Source organism: Bos taurus, chromosome 26, assembly GCF_002263795.3.
Source record: "Bos taurus isolate L1 Dominette 01449 registration number 42190680 breed Hereford chromosome 26, ARS-UCD2.0, whole genome shotgun sequence".
Taxonomy (NCBI): Eukaryota; Metazoa; Chordata; class Mammalia; order Artiodactyla; family Bovidae; genus Bos; species Bos taurus.
The window spans coordinates 11,183,488-11,204,921 of NC_037353.1; the positions used below are offsets into that span (position 1 = coordinate 11,183,488).

A 21,434-nucleotide genomic window follows, 5' to 3' on the forward strand; every position below is an offset into this window, starting at 1 on the left:
GTCAGCAAAATTTCCTCACTATTAAGAAATATTTATTAACTACTTGTCCCTGGTAATATATTAATCATTAATAACAAAGATAATGATTGATACTTAATTTAAAATATTTGTTAAGTACTTATCTGTTTTCAAACTTACTGGAGGAAGATTAGCAACATTACTGACAGAACATGACACCCTGGGCAAGATTCAAAATATCTCACAAGAGACTGAGAAAGGCACTGGTCACTCAGAGGAAAGGTTGGCTGGACTATGGGTCAGCCAGACCACTGCCCACCGCCTGATCAACTCCACAGAAACCATTTAACCAGGAGTATGGGATAAAATGGGAGTTCTAAAGTAAAATTTTCAGAACAGACCCTATTTTTTTGTCAGTTGCCCAGAGGAGAAAGGGGCTTCCCAGGTAGCGCAGTGGTAAAGAATCCACCTACCAGTGCAGGAGATGCAAGAGACATGGGTTTGATCCCTGGGTCGGGAAGATCCCCTGGAGTAGGACATGGCAACCCACTCCAGTATTCTTGCCTGGGAAATTCCATGGACAGAGGAGCCTGGAAGGCTACAGTCATGGGGCCGCAAAGAGTCAGACACGATTGAGAACAAGGACACAAAGAAGGAAAAGCATAACTGGGGAAAGAGGAGCCAGACTCTAGACTGGTAAAGTTAAATACCCCTATGGAACACGGAAATGGACAGTCGAGAGGTTCTGTTGGATAAGCTGGTCTAGAGGTCAGGAGAAAGATATGGTATCCAGCTCAAATGTGCACTTGGAAAAATCAGAGCACAGAGCTGGTCACTGAAATCTTTGAAAGCAGGGCTTTCAGACTTCTGTGGGCATCACCTGTTAATGTCAGAGTCCATTCTGCAGGTCTGGGAGAAGCCTGAAGCTTGCATTTCTGACAAGCTAGTGGGTGAAGGCCTATGGTGATGCTCAGACTATAAACTCAGGAATAAGGTGTCTTGAGGGTGGATAGAAAAGGAGAGAAAGAGTAGGACTTCAAGGAACCCTGAGGTTTAAGAGAAGATTAGGAGAAGAGGAGGCTGCAAGGAAATTGAGAAAGGAATGAGAAGTCCAAGAGAGTCTGGGATTACTGAGGTCAAAGAGGAAAGGAAGAGTATTATAGCCCTGCTGATGGGTCAGGTAAGACCTCAAGAAGAGGTACTTAGTCCACTTGGGCTATCACGACAAAACACCAACAGTGAGCATTTATTCTCCCACAGTTCTGGAGTCTGCAAGTCCAAGATCAGGGTGCCAGCCTGCTCAGGTTCTAGTGAGGGCTCTCTGCCTGGCTCGCAGTCAGCCACCTTCTTGCTATGTGCTCACATGGCCTCTCCTTGGTGTGTGTATGGACAGAGAGATATTCCTCTGTCTCTACTTCTTGAAGTGAAGTGAAAGTCGCTCAGTCATGTCCAACTCTTTGCGACCCCATAGACTATACAGTCAATGGAGTTCTCCAGGCCAGAATATTGGAGTGGGCAGCCGTTCCCTTCTCCAGGGGATCTTCCCAACCCAGGGATCGAACCCAGTTCTCCCGCACTGCAGGTGAATTATTTACTAGCTGAGCCACAAGGGAAGCCCAAGAATACTGGAGTGGGTAGCCTATCCCTTCTCCAGCGAGGAATCGATCCAGGGTCTCCTGCATTACAGGCGGATTCTTTATCAGCTCCGCTACCAGGGAAGCCCCTCTTCTTACAAGGACACTAATCCAAAGTCCAATCATGGGCTCACCCTCATGATCTCACCTAAACCAAGTACCTCCTAAAGGCCTTACCTTCTAATACTATCACACTGGAGGTTAGGGCTTCAATGAGTGAATTGCAGGGATGAGGGGAGGCAAGGAGGTGTACAAACACTGCACCCCTAACAGTGCTCACTGGACTTAGTCTGCTTGTGCTATCACAACAAAGCACCAACAGTAAACATTTATTCTCCCAATAAATGGGGTCTGCAAGTCCAAGATCACGGTGCCAGTCTGGTCGGATTCTAGTGATAGCTCTCTGCCTGGCTTGCATCCCAGCTCCATGCAGCACCCTCAACATAGAAGAGAAGACAGGAGCTCCTGGGTGGGTACACCTGCCAAGAGGCTCTGGAAACAGAAATCCAGGCCACAAACATTCACATCCCTCACACCTGTTAATTTGCTAAAAGGATACTTGCCCTGGGCACTACAGCCTGAAGAGAACAGAGTCAGAGGGCTCAAATCTCTGCCAGCAGCCTGCATTCTCTGTCTCTAAGACTACCAATTTTGCCTCGCTTTTGCAGGCCCAGCAGAAGTTCCGTTTGTGAAAACTGAAGACAAGTGCAATTGCAAATGCTTCTTGTCCCCATATTACCACAAGAAGCTCAAAGAAAAGGCACATGGGCTCCCAGGTCCAAGCTCCCAGGTTTGTTATTCTAGTTGGTCACTCTGCAGAAAGCCCTGCAAGAGCCTCACTCCCTTGGAACGGCTTCCTGGGGAGTTCCACGCTCAGCTCATGGTTCTCTGGTCCCAGCCTTGGGATCCACTGACGAGGGCAGCCATAAACTGCACTTAGCCATTATGAGTTAACCTTGGAAAGTCATCACAGTCAATATGAGAGATGGGATCTCCCACAGTGCTTTATTCTCAATTAAAAGTAAAGTCAAATAAACCAGGAGCTGCCTTGTACAGCCAACAATATTTTATACTGCAGTTATTAGAAAAATTAAGACAACAGACCAAGCAGAATGCTAATAAGAAGCTATCTCAATCTCCATTCCAACAATTCCAATAATCTCATTTATTTTTCCATTTATTTATTTATTCATTTATCCAGAAATATCAGCTATGTGAAAAAGGCCTAAAAGCTAACAACACCAAAATCTATGCAATTTATTCATAGAAACACATCAATGTGTCTGATTCACTTACTCTAGAGATAATTCTAACTGGTTTAGTTATCTGTTTTTCAAGGCAGCAACAAATTAGAATGTAAACTCCAGAGCAGGGATTTTTTAGGGTTTGTTCACTGATGTATCCCTAACACTGAGAACAGAACTCAAGTATCTAATGGATGGTGAGAGAGGGAACCTTTACACATTCTCCTCAATTTTATACCATATTATGTCACCACTCAGCTGCTTCATATACTTGAGCCCCCAAAGACCTCTGATTCCGCAGACACTGGTTTCAGTGCCATGACAGAACACTGGCTTGTGAATGGACATTCTAAATATTAATAACTAATACAAATTCTAGTAGGAATAAAAATATTCCCTCTGTGATCTTGCTTCCACTGGTTATTTGCTTAGCCGCTTATTTTTCCCAGGAAAATAAATGTCTACTTTGTTTCTTTCAAGATTATAAACTCGTTCACACTAGTTATTGGGGTAAATAGGTTGAATTGAGCTGGAAAGGGAAATTTTATCTTGGTCTTCAACATTTGAAGGCTTTCCAAACTGAAATCCACCTGGAGAGAAACAGGGTCTCACAAAAATTGATAAACAGAAGCCTCAATTAAAGAATCAGGAGATGAGAAAGGGGAGCATTTAAGCCCTGTGATGATAACATAGTCCAGCCGGAAGAAGAAACACTTCTCTTCTTTCCCAGCAACAGCTCAGCCAACTAAAAGCCATGGACTCAGTGTTTACTCTAGCCCTCCCAACTTCATTTTCCTCTCCCCTGGCTGTGTAGAGACTTACACGTGGCTCACCATGGGTGCAGACCCCAAACTGCAATTCTCTACTGATCCTGAATAAACCCATCTTGGTGAGAGAACTATCTGGCAGTTTATTTGTCTTAGGTCAACAGTGTGAGTAATTGTTTATAATCCCCTCTCATTACCTGGCATATCATAAGAACTAAGTGGCACTGTAATTACCCATTTGAAACATAGCACTTTTTTGGATTAACATTCTGATTAAGTTACAACAGTTTTGCGGCCAATCCGATATTTCCAATAATGGCCAGGAATCTACTAAATCCACGACATGCAAACAGCTCTTGCCAAGGTCTAATTCAAGAAAGATTCAAATGTTTAAGAGTCATTTTTTAAAAATTCAAAATGAAAATAGCTTATTGAATTCTATTGGAAGAATGGGGAGATTAAAAATGTACGTTCTCATAACCCAGAACACCAACTTTATTGAACAGGAGACTCACTACTTCTTTAATCAAGAAGTTCCTGTCTGGGCATCTCTAAGAAATAGCCCTGCAAGGGCAATTGGGTAGTTTTTCTGGTCTTTCATATTTATATATAACTCTACCATTCATGGGTTTCCCCAATGGCTCAGTGGTAAAAAAAAAAAAAAAAAAAAATCCGCCTATCGTGCAGGAGATATAGTAGACAGTTTTGATCCTTGGGTCAGGAAGATGCCCCGGAGGAGAAAATGGCAACTCACTCCAGTATTCTTGCCTGAAAAATCCCATAGACAAGGAGCCTGGCAGGCTACAGTTTAAAGAGTCAGACATAACTGAGAATGAGCTACCATTCACAAAGTGGGTTATCAGGCATCACTCGTTCTCTAAACCACTCCTCAAGGGATTGATTCCCATGTTCCCACAATAACAGAAATTATAAGTTGCCCCACAGACTTAAAAACAACTTTTCAAGATGAAGGAAAAATTAAGAAACTCCCCGGATATTAAATATATTCATCTACTGCTAATCACATCTTATTTCAGAAACATTAAAACAAGAAGCCAAAACAGTGTACCTTAGAAACCGAGACTAGAATCTTCAGATCTTCATGGGACTTGCCCAAAGCCACTCGATGATGTGACTAGGGCTAGCGCATCTTCATTTCTGTCGTGCAGCAGTACCACTGGTACATACGGGCACTGGGAAACAGAGATGAGCAAACGTCCTCCCCACCTCTCACTGGCAGGGGCTCTGCTCTCTACTCGGGCAAGGCAGGACAGAGCAAGGCAGGAAGTCAGGGCAGCACAGATGGCTCTCCTTCCCCAAAAGCACTGGCTCCCGGGACACTCAACTGCAGCTAAACCTGGGAGGATCCTGGTTCCCAGAGCCCAGCACCTAACTAGCCTCACCCAGGTAGGTCCTGGAGAGGACAATGCATTCCTGAGCCCCACCTCTGCCCTCTCGGCAGTTCTCACTGGAGACAGGCATGCCTGGCTCCTTTAGGTAATCTGTCCATGCAGAGAAGGTGGCCAGGGAGCATACCCACCAAACAGTTAGCTGTGTAGGCCTGTGCCAAGCGAGAAGCGGAGGTGGGGTGGGGAAGTAGTAGGCCCTTTATTCCCTTCTGCAAAGTCTGAATGATTTTAGAGGTAATTTTGAAAATGATAATCTGGAAAAAAGAAGCCAAGAGAAGCAAACACAAATTGTGCAATTTGGATATAGAAAGGTTTGGGTTGAAATCTGGGCTCTCCTATTGACTTGCTGGGTAACCAGGTCTCCATATTCTATCCACTTCACAGGGCTATTCCAAACAATGTAGAACCTCTCTGCCTCCCCTCTCCACCATCCTGGTCACACTGTGTGGTCAGTCTGTTAATCGGTTCCTCCAAGTGGTCCCACTCTTTGCTTTTTCCTGTTATCACATATGGCATATTAGTGTTTAAAATTACCGGGGGAAATACACAGACAGAGAACACAATTTGTATCATATACACTCCACTCCCAACTATGATTTTTAAGAATCTGTTTAAATATAGTGGCAGTTCCTTCCTCTGACTTTCTGTTGCTACGTAGCTCTGTATCTTGTAGACAATGGGAAGACTTGGGGAGAAGTATTTTAGGAATTGTTGAAAGAATTACACGGGGTCATAGGAATGAGTCTTTCTACTTGCTCCTCAAAACCAATAACAACTATTTCATGTTCATATTGCACCAGCAAAAAAAAAGAAACAGTATCTCTCACTTAATTTTTCCCATCAGTTTATTCACAGAATGTCTTAAGAGTATAGCAGAGGTCCCAGCATGAGGGCCAGAACCATGAATAAAAAGCAGATGTGCCTGAAAAATAGGCCTTTAGGGAGCCCATGTGCATGCAGATCAAGAAGTCTCAGGAGGGAATTCCCTGGCAGTCCAGTGGTTAAGATTCCACGCTTCCACTGCAGGAGACACGAATTCAGTCCCTGGTTGGGGGAACTAAGATCCCACATGCCACGCAGTGTGGCCCCAAACAAGCAAAAACAACAGACCAAAATAAACAAGAAGCCTCACGAGCAGGAACTCACACTATGGACAGGATGAATCAAGATGCGTAAGCTCAGTTTCTCTTCTGAACTTTACAACTAATGGGGAGGAATGGATGTGGGCTGAATTTCCTCAACATCCAGTACAAGTGGAGCCATGCAAGCACTATTTTTATGATAAGTGCAAAAGGGGCCTAGGGAAAAAGTATGTTATACTGTATCAGAGAAAACAGTTCAGATTTTCTGGAAATCTTTTATGGTCTTAGGCACTTATTATGAAATAGCAGAATGAAAAAACACATAATCCTCAAATAACGCTACATACAAGTATGGCATTTTCATCACTCAAAAGCCTTCCACGAGTCAATCAAGTAACTCATAACAATTTCAAACTCCATCACCCAGCTATTCTCCTTCAAAGAAACTATCGTAAGGATATAAACCAAAATAGTCCTCCAGGAAACGTTCACTCCACAACATTGTTCAGAGCAAGGCAATATGCAGCATTCGAACAAATGATGCCCCACACTCACTGACTTCATTACCTGCTAGATCTTTTGACCATGAAGCCTCCATACAATACAAATTCAGTCCTGACCTCTTCATAAGGCTCAGATGACACAACAGATACAAGGACCTGAGAAACCTCTGTAAACCCCTCTACTATTTCAAATGCATAAATATGCAAAAAGCTTATACTTGGGGAAAGAAAGCAACAGCGGAAAGAAAAGCGTCACGTGTTCTAAAAGCACACATACACCCACGTTGTGCAAATCTCCAGAGCGGTGAGCCCTGAACTAGTGAGCCAAAGATGACGAGCGACAGGTAACCGAACAATTGTCTGGGGCCCCACAGCCAGCTGCCGTTACTCAGTCACAAAGGCCAAAGCAATGGAAGCCCTGACTGAAACTGAGCCCACAGCTGTTCACCGTCCCTACCTTGAGCTGTACTGTTGCAATTTCTGCTTAACTGAAATCAGAAATAAAACGTTTTGTAGGATGCCTCGAGTTGCTTGGTATGTGTTTAATGAATAATAAAGAGCATGTGTTTAAGCCTGTAACATGCAAATGTCAGTAAATAAAAGTTGTTACTCTTGTTAATCATTATCGATGCCATTATTATTATTAAATAAATAATTATCATTTGTATAGCTCCTTAAAGTTTATATAAAATGTGGTCTGACAATGATCCTATAAGAGAAAAAGAGGCTCACAGAATTTGGTAATTTATTCAAGGTCACACTGCCAGCAAATGCTGAAGTTGGGATTTGACTTCCATTTGAGGTGTTTTCCCCTTGATGAGTCTGGAATCTTAAGAATGGCCTCAAGAGTTCTTTCTATCATGGACATGATTCCCAAAATCCAGTCCTTCCTAAATGGCTAACCAAGAACTACAACAATCCTGTTCCCCCTGTCAGTCACGGACTGACTTAAGGATAGGGCAGTGACTTGAGGAAAAGTCTTTTGGGAGATTCTGAGAAAGGTTTCCACACTCCTGAGGAGATAAGAAGACATGGCTTCTTCCCTTCCCCTCGATGTTTTCTATCTCAATATGAACCTTGAAGCTATATTCCATCTCGGGATCATGAGAGTCAGGCTGAAATCAAACCAATACAGGGCAAGAACAAAGCTAAAAGAATCACAGAGAAACAAACGCAGAGCCAGACACTCTGCTCCTGACTACACTCTGCTTCTACTACACAAAGGAATTCTCTCCCTGACTAGGAAAGTTAGAGTTTCTGTTCCTCACACCCAAAATATCCTACCTGATACATTATCGACACGTGCCACCTTGTATCAGACCAAGCTTACATATTTTTTTTCCCCATGTAGTAGCTTCATATCTTCACATGTGGGGATTTCTAAGCTTACATCAGATGTAATTTTGATCTCCCGAAATCCTAAATGGGCAGAAGGAAAAAGGAGACAGTGGTATGCACAGCTGTACAAAGGGAACATATACAGCTGGTTCCCACCACACGGCTAACTATAGAAGCAAAGGACACCACGCTGAGTCAGTGAAGTTTCCGGCCCCTCTCCCACGATCCCCACCCCCATAAATCACAACAAAGCTCGAAGCCTGATGATCTCAACTGCCTCTCTGTGCCCAGAGAGAGCACCACACAGCACACGACCAGAAGAAAAGAAAAAGGAAGGAGAAGGAAGAGGAGGAGGTGATTTCATAACAGCATGCCCTCCTTTCTTTCCAAGGTGATAACAGCAATTTGGCTAAGCACCCAAAATTCCTTGTGAAATGTGTTGTTTTGTCAATTAACACTTCACATTCTTTTTTCAAAAATTACAACGCAGAGAACCTACTATATTGCTCAGGAACTCTACTCAGTGCTCTGTGGTGACCTAAAGGGGAAGGAAATCCAAAAAAGAGTGGATATATGTATACGTGTAGCTGATTCACTTTGCTGCACAGCAGAAATTGACACTATATTGTAAAGCAACCATACTCCAATAAAAATTAACTTAAAAGTAAATAAATAAAACAATGTAATAGTATCATGAAATTCAAAAAATTACAGTGCAAAATAGAAGTAATTCAACAGTTCTCTGCCAATGTTCTACTGAGACCATTGAAGTGATTTTTATTGCATGTCAGGTGTCAGCGACCCTTATGTGCCTTTCCCTAAAACCATAACACACTTGAGTTGTAGCTTTCTAAACTCTAGACCAGTCTTCAGAGCTTCTCAGCACCACCCTCCCAGGAGAAGCAGGGTCTCCCTCTCCTGTTTGCTTTTATTGGCATCCTAATTATAATTGTTATTTTTTTTTAATTGAGTATTTTCTGTGACAAACATGCATGAAAGTGCTTTCCCCAAGTCTGTTTATTATAAACACATAGCGAGGCATTATGTTCATTGTTATTATTACCTTTGGTCCTTGCATTGAATTATTTTGTATAAATATTCTATTATTGACTACCTACAACAGCTCTCACATCTAATTTCTTTTGCTCATCTAGTTTCTACCCTACAGTTGTTCAAAATCAAAACAAGAAAAACTTGTAAAGCCCTATCACTTAAGCAGGAGGATTTAGTAAAAGGCTAACTTGATTGCTTGTATTATTCAGTGAACTAATCCTTGAAATGTTTTTAGAATTAATGGCTTTTTTATTCAGTAAATCAGAATCCACAGAAGAAAAAAAAACATCTACCCAATATCTCTAGTGATGTCAGCCTCGACCTTGACCTCATGAGGTTTACCTCCAATCCACTTGAGTCATCTCCTCCCAAAGCCACAACATCAACTTATCATCACCTGTGCCTATCCTTCTTTTTTTTTTAATCCTCACTTCTGAAATGTGGGGTTGTTGTGGGAATGAAATATCCCTCTCTAAGCCCAGCTTTCTATGCTCCCCAAGACTCTAGTTCCTCCAATCCTATTGCACCTAGCTTTCAACCTCCTTGAACCCTCGGGCCCCTTGATTCTCCGTTTTCTCCCATGTCATCAGCCAATCCTGCTCTAGATTCCTTCTCCTTAGAGGCTAAAGCTCATGATCCATCATATCCATTGCTCTCTTTCTGGCATCCCCAACCCTTCCAAGCCACCAATCTCCCACTCCACATCAGTCCAAACATCCAAACATTTCCACTCCTATAACTGGTAAGGCATGTTTTGCTAGAGGCACTCTCTCAACCTTGCAGATTAATGGTGTGACACAATTAAGATTTCCAACACAGGCTAAGTGCTTGGAGTGACTCAACAACAATATGTTACACCAATTCCATAAGCACTTGGGTTGAAAATCTTAAGTACTCAACGCACCTGCCATGTCCAGCAGGAGAGTGCAGTGGGGAAGAGCCTTGCATCCTGGCTCTGGCCCTTAGTAGCTTAAGACAGACAACTTGCTTAACCCTTCTATGCTTTGTCTCATTTGTAAAATTAGGATAGTAATTCCATCTTTAAAGTGTTGTTGCAAGAAATTAGCGAGTTAATATATGTAATTTTAACAAAGCTTAGATAATAAAAATTGTCCAAAACTATTGGTGTCAGTTACTATTTTAGAGAGAACTGGGGCCACTGGACAGGAAGAATGAGAGAAAAGAAAGAAGGGAAATGACAGAAAGAGAAGGGGTGAAAACTCCCCTTCTGCCTTCCCACCCTTTTTAGCTACCTCCAATCATTTTCTTTCTTCATGTTCCCAGCCTCTTAAGAACCTGTCTAGGCTGACTGTCTCCTCACCCCTTTTTTCATTCCCATCTCCATGCAATGGAATTTGCCACCTGCCTCCATACACACCATACAAGCTATTTTTGACATTATCACCAATGACTCCCAATTGTCAGTGATAGCTGTGCCATCCTTGATTAACTGACCCTCTCTGTATCATCTGACCCTGTTAACTTCTCTCTCATTGTTGAACTCTTTCTCCCCTGAATTTCCATGACAGGAGTCTCTCTTGTTGAGTTTCCTCCCCTCAAACCTGTACTTCCCAATTCTCTGGCTAGATCCTTCCTCCTCTGACCACTCATTAGATTTAATTCATTCATTTTGTGCTCAACCCTGTCCTACTCTTTGCGACCCAATGGATTGTAGCCCACCAGGCTCCTCTGTCCATGGGATTCTCCAGGCAAGAACACTGGAGTGGGTCGCCATTTCCTCCTCCAGGGGATCTTCCCAGCCTCGGGAGCAAACCCAAGTCTCCTGCGTCTCCTGCATCGCAGGCGGATTCTTTACCGCTGAGCCACCAAGGAAGCGTTTATTCGTTTTTTCAACACATGTACTGAACACTTACCAAAGGGCAGGTACCATGACAGCTGGTGAAACCAGTTAGGCAGGGACAGCTGAAACACAGCTCCAGAGGGCTCTATTCACCGTGAGATGCAATGACTCAGACATCTGAGTGGTACTTCAGACATCTGAAGTTGTGTGATAGCCATGACATGACTTAGCTCTTGCCCTCACACTTTTTCTAGGGAAAAGATCAGCACATAACTAGACAATCAGAAAACATAAAGAAAGGTACAGTGACCAAGGGAGAATGTGAACACACTATAGAGACTCTTGAAAGCATAAGTTTTTGATCCATTTCACACTTCACTCTTCACATGCTGCTGCTGTGCTAAGTCACTTCAGTCGTGTCCGACTCAGTGACCCCATGGACTGCAGCCCACCAGACTCCTCTGTCCGTGGGATTTTCCAGCCAAGAGTACTGGAGTAGGATGCCATTGCCTTCTCCGACTCTTCACATACTGCCCAGGAAATTACATCCCATCATGGGATGTAATTAACTGAACCTAGTAGCCAATGATGCCCAAATTTTGCATTATTTGCATAGAATATTATATTGCCTACCAAACTTCTCTACCACATGTCCTAGAGGGCACCAAGCACCAAAAATATAAATATAAACAAAGCAGAAGTCTTACCCTGAGGCATTAATCTTACTTCCCATCCATATCACATCAACACACTCGCTGATTTGTCACCCTCTTCGACTTTCTAGAAGCCCGATTGTCATCTGTTAAACACAAGCTGATTTTATCAGCAAACCCCTAGTCCTACCCAACTCCCGTGTTTAAAAGCTTTCAAGGATTATTCGTAGGAGCCAAAGCAAAACTGAAATTCCTTCTACCTTAGTGTCCCTAAATGACCTAGCTCCCGCCTGCTCTTCCGGCACCTACGTAGTCACATATAACACACCCTGCATGCCAGCCACTCCAAAGCACCTTGAAGAACCAGGCAGTTCTTTCAATTTACTGTCCTTTCCACCTCATTGCCTTTGTACCTACTGTTCCTGTTGCCTAGAACTGCCCTTCCTCCGGCTGCTCACCTCATGAATTTCTACAATTGTTTGACCACTCTAGGCAGAGTTAAGTGCCTCTGTCTCTGAACTCCCATGGATGGCGATCACTTCTGGGACTCATCATTGCTATGATTCTTTGTCCACACACTCGTCTCCCTGAGGACAATGTAAGCCTCCGAGAAAGAACCCTGCCTGTTCTCTGTGGGTCCTCAGCACTGGGGGCTGTGTCTAGCACGTGCTGTGTACTCAGCCTGGTAAAGAGGTAAACTCACTGAGTTAACATCCCTTAATCACAATACCGGGCTTCCCTGGTGGCTCAGTAGTAAAGAACCCACCTGCCAATGCAGGAGATATAAGAAAGGTGGGTTCGATCCCTGGGTCAGGAAGATCCTCTGGAGAAGGAAATGGCAACTCATTCTAGTAATCTTGCCTGGGAAATCACATGGATAGAGGAGCCTAGTGGGCTACTTAGCAACTAAACCACAACAATAACCACAATATTCTTTATTAGGGGCTTTTTTTTTTTTTTGCCAAACTGTGCATTTTGCAGGATCTTGGTTCCACAATCAGGGATCAAACCCAAGTCCTAACGACAGGCCAGCCAGAGAATTCCCCAAAAGAGAATTTTAAGAGTATTAAAACTATTAAAAAAAAAAAACTAAACTGAAACTTTTCCTTAATGTAAGCTGTATTTGGAACCAATTAGGTATACTATGGGGCTTCCCAGGTGGCCCAGATGGTAAAGCCTACAATGCAGGAGACCTGGGTTCAATCCCCGGGTTGGGAAGATCCCCTGGAGGCGGGCATGGCAACCCACTCCCGTATTCTTGCCTCAAGAATTCCCATGGACAGAGGAGCCTGGCAGGCTACAGTCCATGGGGTCGCAAAGAGTCAGACACGACTGAGCAACTAAGCACAGCACAGCACAGGTATCTTATCGTGCAAGAATTTATAAAGAGAGCAGAATATATCAGGACACTTCTGAGATGCCAATCTGGTGGCGTAAGATGACTCAATTTGAAATTCTAGAATTTGAAATTCTAGTTAGACCTCCATCTCTAATAAAATTAAATATATGGGGAGATCAGCCCTGGGATTTCTTTGGAAGGAAGGATGTTAAAGCTGAAACTCCAGTACTTTGGCCACCTCATGCGAAGAGTTGACTCATTGGAAAAGACTCTGATGATGGGAGGGATTGAGGGCAAGAAGAGAAGGGGACGACAGAGGATGAGATGGCTGGATGGCATCACTGACTCGATGGATGTGAGTCTCAGTGAATTTCGGGAGTTGGTGATGGACAGGGAGGCCTGGCGTGCTGCGATTCATGGGGTCGCAAAGAGTCGGACACGACTGAGCGACTGATCTGATCTGATATTTTATGTGAATGTGGAAGATAATCAAAGAAGTCAACCTAAAGAAGTAAAAAAGGAATAACCCATATTAGAAGATAATATAAAAAAGAATATATACATATGTATAACTGAATAAACCTGAAATGAATATAGCATTGTAAATCAACTATATTTCGATAAAATTTTTGTTAAAAGAAGTGGGAAATGTGTGGGGCTTAATTTTTGATCCAGTGACCAGTCCCTTTATCATTGGAACACCCTACCTATTGAGCAAAATATTTTTGACAGTATCTTGTTTATAAACATTTATTCTTTACCCAGGTCCTTTAACTTTTTCTAAGGTTTGTGAGTATTTCTTAATGAAGTTAATACACTGTTGCCTGGTGAGCCTTGTAACTAAAAGTGACAAACAGCTGGCCAGTATGGAGGGCAGGGTTGTGTCGATGAAACAAAATTAAGTTTCAGATCCATGTGGAATGAACCTTACCCCTGGGCTCACTGGGATCACACTCAGAACCTAACAGTCACTAGGTCCAATTGCAAAATAGAGAATGAAGACATGGGGAAATGTCTGCAGTTTAAAAGTCAAGAAACCACAATACTTAAATCATTTTATGCCGAAAATACCACAATGGTCATCTACACTGCCAAAGCCACTGGTTAACTGCTCGAGTTTACCTTCTCATTCTGCACCTCAATACACATACAGCAGGAGCCCTGCAGTTTCTGTATAGGGTGTAGGGTTTTGAAAAGTGGGAGAACTTCCTTGGGTGGTTTCCACACCCAGTGCTCCGGCTCCCCCAGGTTACCCTACACCCCACCCACCCACATATACATTCATGCTCCGACTCTTTTGACAGTTATGCACAACTTATGTGGGGAAATAGCAATTTAAAATATAAAAAGGAAACAGCACTGACCAATGTGTACTGGATTAATTCGAGGACAGAAGAGGGACCTGACCTAGCACAGCTACTTCTCAGGACTTAATCTTTATCGCCTCTTTATAAATACTCCCAGTGAGTAATTACTTCACACACACAGACACACTCACACACAACGTGACTTAAATTGAGTTTCTATGCTGATAACTTCCAATCTATTATATATTTCTCGCCCAGAATATCTAACTGTTCATTTGGCTCTCTATACCCACAAGCATGAAGGATATAAAGTTAATACGACCCAAGTCTTCCCCGTGCTTTTTCAACACAGATGCACAGTCACACGGGGCTTCCCAGGTGGCTGGCTCAGTGGTAAAGAATCCGCTTGCCAACGCAGGAGCTGCAGGAGACCTAGGTTCGATCTCTGGGTCGGAAAGGTTCCTTAGAGGAGGAAATGGCAATCCACTCCAGTATTCTTGTCTGGAAAATTCCATGGGCAAAGGAGTCTGGCGGGCTACAGTCTATGGGGTCTCAAAGAGCCTAACATGATTGAGCAACTGAGCATCATGCATGCCTGCACAGAAGCATCTAGAGAACAATTAGGAGCTACCAGAACTACATAAACCAAATTTGGCAGGGAAAGAAAAGCAGAAACTTAGAAACATGTGGCCTAGGGATTTACAAACTTGTTTTTGCCAAAAAAATCCTTTGTTCAAATAAAATCTTCCTTGCACACCCACAATGTGAAACCAAGAATAGCCCACCTGGTCAGGTTGCAGAACAGACCACTGAAAGGAACTCTAAATGAACACTGGACTCTTGGACACACTCTACTGTCTGTCCCCATGCCCTGGAATGGCCCCTGAGGCTCCTTGAAACTCTCAGAAATCTGAAAACCTAGTTCAAAAAACTACTGGTCAACATCCATGACAATGCTATTTTTAACACAAAAATGAACAGTTGAAGCACAATTTGGGAAAGCTAATTGGTAACTGTGGGTCAGAGTTTCTATGAGTATTAATAGATACATACTACAATACAGAAAATAAATAACCAAAAAGGACCTACAGTATAGCACAGGGAACTATACTCAATATTTTATAATAACCTATAAGGGAAAGGAATTTAAAAAAGAATGTGTATTTTTATACATATGTGTGCATGTGTGTGTGTATATATATATATATATATATATATATATATATATCAAACAGAATCACTTTGCTGGTTCAGCAACACAACACAGTAAATCAACTATACTTCAATTTTTAAAAAATTAAATAAATAATTAAATAAAAGAACAAATGTCATTAAATCTAAAGTCGATTCTAAGTAGTGAGCCAGATCGGTCTTTTACAGGTCCTACATCAACCACTTCACCACATTTTCTCAAAGACAGTAAATTGCAATGACAAGGAAAAAACTAACATTAGTCATATTTTGTCTAAGTCACACAAGGCCAGGTTTAAGCTGCTGCTTTCTTACATAAAGTCCTATATTTTCAAAATCAATTTGGTACAATTAAATGCAAAGTATCCAGAGGCAAATCTGAGCATTAGGATGAACAACTCGATCAACTTAAAGAAACACATAAAAACGAGAACATATCTGTAAGTCATTACAGAGGAAACACATTGTTGGAGAGGAAAACCCCTACTTGCTGTCCTCAAGAAATAGACCTTTATGACATTACAGTTACCAAAACATGACATAAGTAAAGCTGCCGACTGGTTGGTTGACTGTCATGATATCAGTTTGGTTGCTTTGGCTCTTTTGACACTGTAAGTTCAGTGAATCTCACAGAGGGGAAAAATCAGGGGAAATTCACTCAACCATTAGGAAAGCTTCTCATATACTGAATGGACCCTGTATAGAGAAATTACCAAACAAAAAAAAAAAAAGAGGAGGAAAAAATGATCACATTTAATTTTGTCTTCAGATATGATAAAACGAGCCTCTAACAACCATTTGTTTCAGTAACATTTATTTTGAAAAAGCATAAAATGATTAAGTATTATGTAGATTGGTGGTTCTCAACCCTGGCTGCACATGAGATTCACCTGAGCTTTAAAAATCCGTGATATCCTGGATCTATCCTAGTTCTACTGAGTCAGAATTTCTGAGGCTGGCCCTTGGCACCAGTGTTTTCTTTTCCTTCCTCAGGTGATTGTAATGTGTCACCAGGCTTCAGAGCCATCAATATAGTCTTGAATTGACTGATCAACTCAGTTGTCAAACATCAATCTGAACAAATCATTCTGTTGTGATAGCAGTGATGCCTGTGCGTTGGGGTCCCCCTGTTCATGATAAGTTAATAATGATGGGAAAGGGTGCTTGGGGCTTCCCTGGTGGCTCAGACAGTAAAGAATCTGCCTGCAATGCAGGAGACCTGGGTTTGATCCCTAGGTCAGAAAGATCTTTGGAGAAAGAAATAGCAACCCACTCCAGTATTCTTGCTTGGAAAGTCCCATGGACAGAGGAGTCTGGCAGGCTACAGTCCATGGGGTCGCAAAGAGTCAGATATGCCTGAGTGACTAACACACACATGCAAGGTTGTCTGGTCAACTCATATCTGACTAAAAAGGCTCTCTTTTCCTTTAAAGCAGATCTAACCTTGCCGAGTGTGGGTTTGGGGATTTAGGGGGTGGTTCTTTTGCTGGCTTCTTCATGAGCTGTGAATGTCATTGTTTTGATATAGGTTCAGCTTCCCTAGGGCTCAGACTGTAAATAATCTGCCTTCAATGCAAGAGATCGGAGTTCAGCCCTGAGCTGGGAAGGTCCTCTGGAGGAGGGAATGGCTACCCATCCCAGTAATTTTGCCTGGAGAATTCCAGGGACAGAGGAGCCTGGCAGGCTACAGTCCATGGAGTTGCAGAGAGTCAGACACAATTGAGTGACTAACACTCACTAACACTTAGAGAACTGAAATTGCTATTTCAATAAATACAACTGGTTTTGGTAGATAAATACGAGTCCACTTCTATGGAAGATATTTCATCAAATAAAAAAAGAATTATAAAATAAGCAATTATGGCCTTAATCTATAAGATGTTAAACCACAAGATGTGAAATGTGCTCAAAATATTTTGAAAAGTTATAAAGTCTACAAGTGTTTACTGATGGGTAGAGTTAAGATTTTATGTTGCTACTTTGTTTACATGTATATCCAGGAAGCCATAAGACAGTTTGGGGAAAAACAGGTTGTGATTTCTATGGTGATTTAGTAGATTGAAAATTAGGTTCCGGCCTCCTCTGCAAGCATAAGGGACTAATATGACATCCATAAGAGAACCTCATAAACATGGAATTTCCCTCTAGAGCCAAAGAGATGAATTATTTTCAAGATACACAGGGGTACCCTAAGAAGTTGGAACATTATAAGAGCTCATAATTGAAGCAATCAGAAGTCAGTAAAAGCAGGGAGTCAAAAAGTTGATACATCATGTTTCAAACATATTTCAATTTCAGTCACATAAATAAAGGGGAAATCAGTCACTAATTGTTGCATGTCCCCTGATGATTTCAGTTCTGTGTTGCCTTTCTTGGTTACACCATGGCCAGATTTCTTCCTTCCATGTCTTAAATGCATTTGTACCTTAAAAGGCACTTGTGAAAAAACCTGAGGGTAAAAATCCCTCTAGTTTTTTGTTTTTACTAAAGTTTTCTAATCTTTTATAAAAGCAAACTATTCCATACCTGCAGAGCAGCAGTTTGCTAATTTTTTAAAAATTTAGCCTTCTAAAGTATATTAAAAAAAAGTATATAATTCAGATGTTGTAAAACCAACACCACTAATTCCAGAATCCAGCCATCACCCCAAAAATAAATCTTGTACCTATTACCATTCACTCTCAATTCCTGCTACCCTATACCCTGGCAACCACAAATGTACATTTCGTCTCTGTATATTTACCTACTGTGGATATCTCATACAAGTGGAATCACAATTTGTGGTCTTTTGTATCTGCCTTCTTTCACTCATCATAATGTGTTCATGGTTCATTGAGGTGGTAGCCATTTATATTGTTTTTTAATATGGCTTATTTTTACAAGTCTCTGTGGCAATCAAGTTTTCACAGAAATAGCATTCCTTTTTGGCACTCCCATTATATCAGTTTATTTAATATTTAATTAAATCACAAAATTACAGTAGCAAGTATTATTAAAATAAACAAGACTGTGACCAAACACCACTGTAGGCGTGAACCTGAGCTGATAAAAGCAAAGTACACCAGTTTATTATGATGGCAGTTATTTGCCACAGTGGCCTCTGCGTTCTGAGCAACAACGGGTTCCTTTTTCAGAGGGAAAGGAGAGCAACAGTTAACACCATCAGGTGCATTAGTGTTGATGGGTACTCCATTACCTAGGATGAAGCGGTGTGTATGTAGAGGTGTAGAGGTGATCTGTGTCTATTAGATAACACAACATAACTTCAACTGTCCCAAAAGGAAGTCTTCCGCACGTCTAAGTCTTCAGAAGAAGCAAAGATGGGCTCCCATTGAGATAGGTATACCCTGCTCCCTCAATAAAAACTTTACCATCCTACTTATCTTTTAAGGATCAGCTCAAACATGTCCTCCTCCTAAGCCTTGACTCCTCATAGTGCCTACCTGCTCTCTCACCTTCCTTTTAATTTCTAAAACAGTTATCTATCTCTTATGGTCGTTATAACCGGTATTCTGTTGCTAGTTGTTTTATTCCCTAAGTTGTGTCTGATTCTTTTGTGACTCCATGGGCTGTAGCCCACCAGGCTCCTCTGTGCATGGGATTTCCCAGGCAAGAATACTGGAGTAGGTTGTCATGCATTCCTCCAGGGAATCTTCCTGACCCAGGGATCAAACCTGAGTCTCCTACACTGGCAGAGGATTCTTTACCACCAAGACATCAGGGAAGCCATATAGCTAGTTACACAATATCTTTTCTTACATATGAGACCATAGACTGCTTCAGAGGCAAGTAGTATGTTTTTATATCCCCTACAGCCACCGGCACAGGAAACAAGGGATGCAGGACATAATCTTTGAACAAATCTGTAATAAGAAGTTCAATAAATATTTGTAAAGTAAATAATGAATGAATACATTGATTAAATAATTAATTAAAGGTGTGTAACTTCTTACCTGGCTACAGAGCAACACATCTCTTTCTTCAATGTACATGGGGTGGTGGGGGGTAGGTAAGAATCTGACGGGGGCATAGTGGTAGGCAAAGGAGAAAATCAACTGCCCCTGGGTACCTAGCAGCTGTCAGGCGTCATGACTCTCCTCCAAGTGTTTAACAGAGATCACTTTCAAACAGGACATTGTTAGATAATGACACTTTCTGATGCCCTTTGATGAAGAACAAATTAAAAACAGAGACAAAAATCTTTGTACTCAAAACTGCCCAATGTCTTCAAGTGTGGATTTAGTTTCTCTAAATTAAATTATCATACAACTTGAATGGGTTTTTAGAAATCGTACAAAAAGGGACTCAGAAGAACATCGTTTCCAAATTGGCGATATTTAAAAGCAAAGCCATTGGTTAGGTAAGGAATGCATAAACAACCCCCAAAGCTGTATTGAATACTTTTTTTTGGCTATATATGCCCGAAAGACTGCCAACTTCATTTTGATAAGCCTTTGTTAAAAACAACAAACATGCCTGAGCTTGCAAACCATGCCATTCTGAAGAAAAAGCAATTGAGAAGATGAGGAAATGCTTAAAACGGCAACGTCTGATTAAAAAGAAAAACCTCTGTGGTAACAGGTTTAGCAATAAGTCACAACACTGTGCTGCCTATTAACATGGAGGGGAGCAGGCGACAACGCAAACAGAGAAAATCAAAGCACAACACTTACCTTCATAAATAAATAAGAAGCTACATCTTAAAACTAATACAATTATAGTCCACAACACTGACATCAGGGCACCAACATCATTGAGAAAACGAATCCTCTCATGCTTCATTAAGTTTAATGTCACCACAGTGATGTCCTTGCACTAAAGGAAGTGTCATTTCAGGGACTCTGAATGAACACACATAAAGTAACCAAGTGTGGGAATTTCCAGTCATGTAGAGTTCACGTACATCAGTTCATAAAAGTCAAAGTAACTTTACCTGAATTTGTTTCTGTATTTATTTTCACACTGATTATAAAATCAGCAGAATTATGGGATTGGAAGGTAGATAATTTGGAATATTTGTGTTCATTTCCCTATGGTAAAGAATCTGCCTGCCAATGCAGGAGAAGTGAGTTCGATACCTGGGTTGGGAAGATTCCCTGGAAAAGGAAACGGCAACCCACTCCAGTATTCTTGCCTGGAGATATCTGCCTGTTTTAGTCAAAACTGAAATTCTCTTCCATCTGCCAAACAATCCTGGAAAAATTCTAATAAATAAATTGTAACCTAAGGTTCATAAGACCAAAGTTCTTTGTTTTATTCACTGATATACCTTGAGTGACCATAACATCACTGGGCACATAGTAGGCACTCAATAAATACCTATTAAAGTAAACTGAAAAACATAAAAAATGTGTAATGTAACGCGGAAATGCTAAATGTGTGTGTTCAGTCCCTAAGTCGTGTTGACTTTTTCAGACTCCAAGGACTGTAGCCCACCAGGCTCCTCTAGCCATGAGATTTCCCAGGTAAGAATACTGGAGTGGGTTGCCATTTCCTCTGCCAGTATCCTCCCAATCCAGGAATCAACCCAAGTCTCCTGCACTGGCAGGCAGATTCTTTACCACTAAGCCATCTGGGGAGCCCCAAATGCTAAATAAGTCTCTTTAAAAATTCCTTTCTCTGAGCACTGTTATAGGTCATCATGTTAATCACAACACACAAACTGTCCTCATATAAGCCACTTTTCCCAAGCCAGCTCCAAAGTCACAAATCACACTCTGAATTCTAACCAATGATCAGCACAGGAAGGTAAGAACCCAAAGAGACTCCAAAGACAGATGAGGATACATTTTATCCATCTGTAGTTTTGATTACTTTTCTTCTCCTGGTGGTTTACCTGTAATGTACCTGCATATTCATCTTCATATTATTATTTAAATACATGCATTTAAGATGTATTATTTAAAATTAAGGGTTTGTATTTTTTAAAATTATCCTAAAAGGCGGTTTGATAGACCTCTCAACTATTTCAGAATCCCACCAGTTTAAAAACAAAAAGATGAAAAAAAAAAAAAAGATGGACAAAAAATAATAACAGGAAAATGACATGATCAGATGACTCTAATCATTAATTTTGTTCTAAATGCCTGAAAGTAATATGGTTTGAAAACTGAACTGAGTTGGAAGGAGAGGGCCTGGATTCTGGTACTGCCTCA

The 21,434-nt window shown here is 41.5% G+C and overlaps 1 protein-coding gene across 2 annotated transcripts in view; it reads right to left on the minus strand.

The window, feature by feature from the left end:
• The window catches only part of SLC16A12 (solute carrier family 16 member 12), a 103,503-nt gene that overhangs the window by 80,777 nt on the left and 1,292 nt on the right, over positions 1-21,434 (minus strand). The window lies entirely within an intron of this gene.